This window comes from Staurois parvus, unplaced genomic scaffold (assembly GCF_062004578.1).
Source record: "Staurois parvus isolate SC_StPar_1 unplaced genomic scaffold, SC_StPar_1.0 ptg000484l, whole genome shotgun sequence".
Lineage (NCBI taxonomy): Eukaryota > Metazoa > Chordata > Amphibia > Anura > Ranidae > Staurois > Staurois parvus.
Window position 1 is genome coordinate 112,018 of NW_028318280.1, and position 7,203 is coordinate 119,220.

A 7,203-nucleotide genomic window follows, 5' to 3' on the forward strand; every position below is an offset into this window, starting at 1 on the left:
TCCCATCCAAGGCCCCCCACCCCTCCCAGCGATTAGTGAGATTTGCTGATCTATCAGATCCCATCCAAGGCCCCCCACCCCTCCCAGCGATTAGTGAGATTTGTTGATCTATCAGACCCCATCCAAGGCCCCCCACCCTCTCCCAGCGATTAGTGAGATTTGCTGATCTATCAGATCCCATCCAAGGCCCCCCACCCCTCCAGCAATTAGTGAGATTTGCTGATCTATCAGATCCCATCCAAGGCCCCCCACCCCTCCAGCGATTAGTGAGATTTGCTGATCAGATCCCATCCAAGGCCCCCCTCCCAGCGATTAGTGAGATTTGCTGATCTATCAGATCCCATCCAAGGCCCCCCGCCCCTCCCAGCGATTAGTGAGATTTGCTGATCTATCAGATCCCATCCAAGGCCCCCCGCCCCTCCAGCGATAAGTGAGATTTGCTGATCTATCAGATCCCATCCAAGGCCCCCCACCCCTCCCAGCGATAAGTGAGATTTGCTGATCTATCAGATCCCATCCAAGGCCCCCCACCCCTCCCAGCGATTAGTGAGATTTGCTGATCTATCAGATCCCATCCAAGGCCCCCCACCCCTCCCAGCGATTAGTGAGATTTGTTGATCTATCAGACCCCATCCAAGGCCCCCCACCCTCTCCCAGCGATTAGTGAGATTTGCTGATCTATCAGATCCCATCCAAGGCCCCCCACCCCTCCAGCAATTAGTGAGATTTGCTGATCTATCAGATCCCATCCAAGGCCCACCACCCCTCCAGCGATTAGTGAGATTTGCTGATCAGATCCCATCCAAGGCCCCCCAACCCCTCCCAGCGATTAGTGAGATTTGCTGATCTATCAGATCCCATCCAAGGCCCCCCCCCCCCTCCAGCGATTAGTGAGATTTGCTGATCTATCAGATCCCATCCAAGGCCCCCCACCCCTCCCAGCGATTAGTGAGATTTGCTGATCTATCAGATCCCATCCAAGGCCCCCCACCCCTCCCAGCGATTAGTGAGATTTGTTGATCTATCAGATCCCATCCAAGGCCCCCCAACACCCCCTCCAGCGATTAGTGAGATTTGCTGATCTATCAGATCCCATCCAAGGCCCCCCACCCCTCCCAGCGATTAGTGAGATTTGTTGATCTATCAGATTCCATCCAAGGCCCCCCACCCCTCCCAGCGATTAGTGAGATTTGCTGATCTATCAGACCCCATCCAAGGCCCCCCACCCTCTCCCAGCGATTAGTGAGATTTGCTGATCTATCAGATCCCATCCAAGGCCCCCCACCCCTCCAGCAATTAGTGAGATTTGCTGATCTATCAGATCCCATCCAAGGCCCCCCACCCCTCCAGCGATTAGTGAGATTTGCTGATCAGATCCCATCCAAGGCCCCCCACCCCTCCCAGCGATAAGTGAGATTTGCTGATCTATCAGATCCCATCCAAGGCCCCCCACCCCTCCCAGCGATAAGTGAGATTTGCTGATCTATCAGATCCCATCCAAGGCCCCCCACCCCTCCCAGCGATTAGTGAGATTTGCTGATCTATCAGATCCCATCCAAGGCCCCCCACCCCTCCCAGCGATTAGTGAGATTTGTTGATCTATCAGACCCCATCCAAGGCCCCCCACCCTCTCCCAGCGATTAGTGAGATTTGCTGATCTATCAGATCCCATCCAAGGCCCCCCACCCCTCCAGCAATTAGTGAGATTTGCTGATCTATCAGATCCCATCCAAGGCCCCCCACCCCTCCAGCGATTAGTGAGATTTGCTGATCAGATCCCATCCAAGGCCCCCCAACCCCTCCCAGCGATTAGTGAGATTTGCTGATCTATCAGATCCCATCCAAGGCCCCCCCCCCTCCAGCGATTAGTGAGAGTTGCTGATCTATCAGATCCCATCCAAGGCCCCCCACCCCTCCCAGCGATTAGTGAGATTTGCTGATCTATCAGATCCCATCCAAGGCCCCCCCCCCCTCCAGCGATTAGTGAGAGTTGCTGATCTATCAGATCCCATCCAAGGCCCCCCACCCCTCCAGCGATTAGTGAGATTTGCTGATCTATCAGATCCCATCCAAGGCCCCCCACCCCTCCCAGCAATTAGTGAGATTTGCTGATCTATCAGATCCCATCCAAGGCCCCCCACCCCTCCCAGCGATTAGTGAGATTTGTTGATCTATCAGATCCCATCCAAGGCCCCCCAACACCCCCTCCAGCGATTAGTGAGATTTGCTGATCTATCAGATCCCATCCAAGGCCCCCCACCCCTCCCAGCGATTAGTGAGATTTGTTGATCTATCAGATTCCATCCAAGGCCCCCCACCCCTCCCAGCGATTAGTGAGATTTGCTGATCTATCAGGTCCCATCCAAGGCCCCCCACCCCTCCCACCGATTATTGAGATTTGCTGATCTATCAGATCCCATCCAAGGCCCCCCACCCCTCCCAGCGATTAGTGAGATTTGCTGATCTATCAGATCCCATCCAAGGCCCCCCGCCCCTCCCAGCGATAAGTGAGATTTGCTGATCTATCAGATCCCATCCAAGGACCCCAACACCCCTCTAGTGATTAGTGAGATTTGCTGTTCTATCAGGTCCTATCCAAGGCCCCCCACCCCTCCAGCGATTAGTGAGATTTGCTGATCTATCAGATCCCATCCAAGGCCCCCCAACCCCCTCCCAGCGATTAGTGAGATTTGCTGATCTATCAGATCCCATCCAAGGCCCCCCACCCCCCCAGCGATTAGTGAGATTTGCTGATCTATCAGATCCCATCCAAGGCCCCCCACCCCTCCAGCGATTATTGAGATTTGCTGATCTATCAGGTCCCATCCAAGGCCCCCCAACACCCCCTCCAGCGATTAGTGAGAGTTGCTGATCTATCAGGTCCCATCCAAGGCCCGTCTCCATCTTTATCGTAAATAGCGTCTCCTGTGAAAATGATGGGAAGCCGGGGTTACTATGGCAACTTGAGATGTGGATTGGGTAGCCTTCCTTTAGTGCCGCCGCTACAAACTTTTCTCATATTTAAATGAGACGAATCCAAGAGAAGAAAATAATAACAGAAAAAAAAAGGAACACAAAAAAAAACAGCAAAGCACAGCGCCCGGTGGCCCTGCGATTGGAGGCATTGTCCATCTTCTGGGGCCGATATCTTTCCGCCCCCCAGTCCTTCTTTCCTCTATTACTCTCCCTCCTAAACCTCTGATATATAAATAGATACAATGTATACACTATAAAAGGACTCCCGGCCCTTTAAGGGTTCCAGAAGCCAGGAGGCGGGGCGGGGTTTAGGGTCATGTGACCGCCGTGAAAGGTCCCAATCAAAAGAGATCGGGACCAGGGGCGGACTGACCATTTGGAAACTCAGGCACTGCCCGAGGGCCCGGGGTCAGTAGGGGGCCCCACGAGATGCCCCTGGTACCTTTTTCATAGGCTTTTTTGAGTTTGGGAAAGGACACAGGGGCCCCATGATCCCCTATTGCCCGGGCCCCCATGAGTTGTCAGTCCGCCCCTGATCAGGACCTTTCCGTGAGTACCGAACGTGCGTGCTGGGAGCACAGGGTGCGCGCTCTCGGCACATATGTCCTTTTTGCACACAAACGTGCGGCCGCTCGGCGTCTAGGCCCAGACATTTGCGTTCGGCCGGCGTGAAGAGGTTAAAGCAGAATTACACCCAAAACCAAAAACTTTACATATTGCCGCTTACCGATCGTTAGATGTGGCGGCTGCATTTGTTTTCTTTTTTTAGGCTTTTTTTCTCCTCTGTTTTCACCTGGTGATCTGGCCAGTAACACACCTCCTGTAATAGAGCGCCCCCACTCTGGATGGAGGAGCACAGGAGGCACAGCATAAAGCAGCACTCTGGGGGAGAGCAGAGTGCTAGATGGACTAGCACACGGGTGTCAAACTGGCGGCCCTCCAGCTGTTGCTAAACTACAAGTCCCATGAGGCTTTGCAAGATTGACAGTTACAAGCAGGACTCCCAAAGGCAGAGGCATGATGGGACTTGTAGTTTCACAACAGCTGGAGGGTCGCCATTTTGACACCCCTGTGGTAAGAAATCGAAGCCAAAACTCCAGCTCGCATTTTATAATCAGTTGCAGCAAACTGTTTTTGTTTCTTTCGGTATAAAACTTTGACCTCAATAAATAAAAGTTGATCATGGTAAGCACCTCTGTCAGTGGTCAGTGGTTTGTCTCATCCCTGTAACTGCTACATCTGCAGGAGAGCTTGTTCTTTTGAAAAACAACAGACGGATCACCAGGCCAAAATAGGCATTTTGCATTGCACTTTGCATTTTTTGCCGCTTTTTTATGCGTTCTGCGTTTTTCTTTTCATTTTTTTTTCTTGTTGCTAGGCAGATTTTAAACACAAAATACATCATAAACGCATCAAAAAACGCAGTAAAAATTCAGCAAAAACACAACACATGTTTTTCTGCAGCTTTCGCATTGCAGTCTATAGAACCAAAAATGCAACGTTTTGCGTTCAAAAAAGTCCCTGACCCTTTCCAAAAAATGAAAGAAATGAAAGATAGCCTAAGAAAGAAAACTAATACAGCCGCCACGTCTTATCCTAGGTTCACACCTGTGCGTTCTCACGCGCTGCAGTTTTTTGGAAAGGGTCGGGGACATTTTTGAATGCAAAACATTGCGTTTTTGGTTCTATAGACTGCAATGGGAAAACTGCAGAAAAGCATGTGTTGGATTTTTGCTGCATTTTTGCCATGTTTTTTGATGCGTTCTGTGTTTAATATCTGCCTAGCAACAAGAAAAAAAAATGAAAAAGAAAAACGCGGCAAAAATGCAAGTGTAAAAATGTAAAATGCAACGCAGAAACGCCTCAAACGCAGCCTGCATAGGTGTGAACCTGGACTAAGAAATGGCCGCAATATAATAAATGTTTGTTTTTGGGTTTATTACGCTTTGATTCCAGTGGCAGACCGCATCCTATATGTCATTTTTTTTTTTTGCCACTTTAAAAATGGAGTTTTCTCATAGAAGCCGCGTTCGCTCCGGGACGCGGTGAGTCCGGGCCGCTACAATTAGGAGATCAGACGCCGATTGTATTGACGATATTTTAATAAGCGCTCTGTTCCCATTTTCCGAACTCTGCATAATATTTGAGGAATTGATTTCGTTCTGCCGCTCGCACCGCGACGGGTGAGGCTGCCAGCTGCATGTCTAACTTTTAGATTTAATTTGGCTCTTTTGTTTTTTTTTTATATATTATAAATACAGTTTGGCAGGGAAGACGCCGACACATTAGAAACAATGCAAAGTGTCATTATGCTTAGAGGGAGGGAAAAAAAAATAAAAAATTGCAACAAAAATAGAAAGAAAAAGGAAACAATTGTGTCAAGTAACAATGAAGGATACCGGAGTGCGATGAGGGATACCGGAGTGCGATGAGGGATACTGGAGTGCGATGAGGGATACCGGAGTGCGATGAGGGATACCGGAGTGCGATGAGGGATACTGGAATGCGATGAGGGATACCGGAGTGCGATGAAGGATACCGGAGTGCGATGAGGGATACCGGAGTGCGATGAGGGATACCGGAGTGCGATGAGGGATACCGGAGTGCGATGAGGGATACCGGAGTGCGATGAGGGATACCGGAGTGCGATGAGGGAATTTGTAAATGACAGAAATTGTTTTACTTTGAATTGTGCGGTGCTGTGAAAAAGTATTTGCCCCCTTCCTGATTTTTTTTTTTTTTGCATGTTTGCCACATCTAAATGATTCAGATCATCAGACAAATTTTAATGTTACACAAAGATAAATACCAAATGCAGTTTTTAAATGATGATTTCATTTCTTAAAGCGGTATTCACTCACCTGTCAAAAAATAAAAGTCAGCAGCTACAAAAACTGTACAAAAACTGTAGCTGATGACTTTTAAAAAACAGCCTCTTACCTGTCCCTCGGTCCCGTGGTGTGTCCCCCGCAGCCCGTTTCACCGGCCGTCCTGTATTCCAGGAGACCGGCATCTTCAGTGTGGGCACCCGGCTGTGATAGCTTGCCGCTTCACAGCCGGGTGCCCACTGCGCATGCGCGAGAAGCTCTGAGCTTCATGAATGGTCCTGTAGTCTTCTGGGATCTGTCACATGTCCCAAAAGTCCCAGTGAGGGAGGGAGGACACCTTCCACTTCCGATCGCCTAGGGCAATCGGACCGGAAGTGGGAGCGGGTACCTGTCAAATTCTGGTACCCCCTCCCCCCCCCCCCCCCCAAAGGTGCCAATCCTTAATGGGAAGCGGGGGAGCAGTCCTTGAAGCAGAACTTCCTCTTTTGGGTGGAGCTCTGCTTTAAGCTGTCCAAACCTGCTTGACCCTATGAGAAAAAGTAACTGACCCCCCCCCCCCCTATGAATGAACATTGATTAACCACATTTTTTGGAAAGCCAAGTTAAATTTCACTTGCCACACCCAGGACAGATAACTACCAGACCTGTTGAATCAAGAAATCACTTAAATAGAAGCTGTCTGACAAAGTGAAGCATGCTAAAAGATCTCAAAAAGCAACACATCATTCTGAGATCTAAAGGAATTCAAGAACAGATGAGAAACAAAGTCATTGGTGTGTATCAGTCTGGAAGGCCCTGCTGCCAGCTATACCATGACCTGGATATATGAGAACCTTCACAGACATATTTTTATAGCTGGACTCCAGGCAGATATAAAAGACACAAATGGACGCAGCTCCGAAATCATTAATGCGTGCATTTAATGAATGTTTATTTAATGTTTTATTCAATGATTATTTAAAATTTTAATTAGTAAATGCATTTTATTTCCTAGTAAGCAGTGTGATTCCCTGAACTTGATGACATCACTGCAGGAGGGCTCTACCTAAAAGGGACCTAACACCTGATGACACTGCTGTAACCAGACTCTATTCTGGTACAGGGCCACCTAGTGGCAAAACAGCTAATTGCACCCACCTACACATGCTGGTTACATCTGTGCTGGTGGGGGTATTTGACTCCCATATCTCAAGGGTGTCTGTGGTCCGCCCAACGTGGCTTATATGTGGGCACTGCCTCCCCCATGACATCACTGCAGGAGGGCTCTACCTAAAAGGGGCCTAACACCTGATGACACTGCTGTAACCAGACGCTATTCTGGTATAGAGCCACCAAGTGGCAAAACAGCTGGAACCCTCCAGGGAAGCAGACTCACTAAAGGGAACTCCTGGACCTGGCC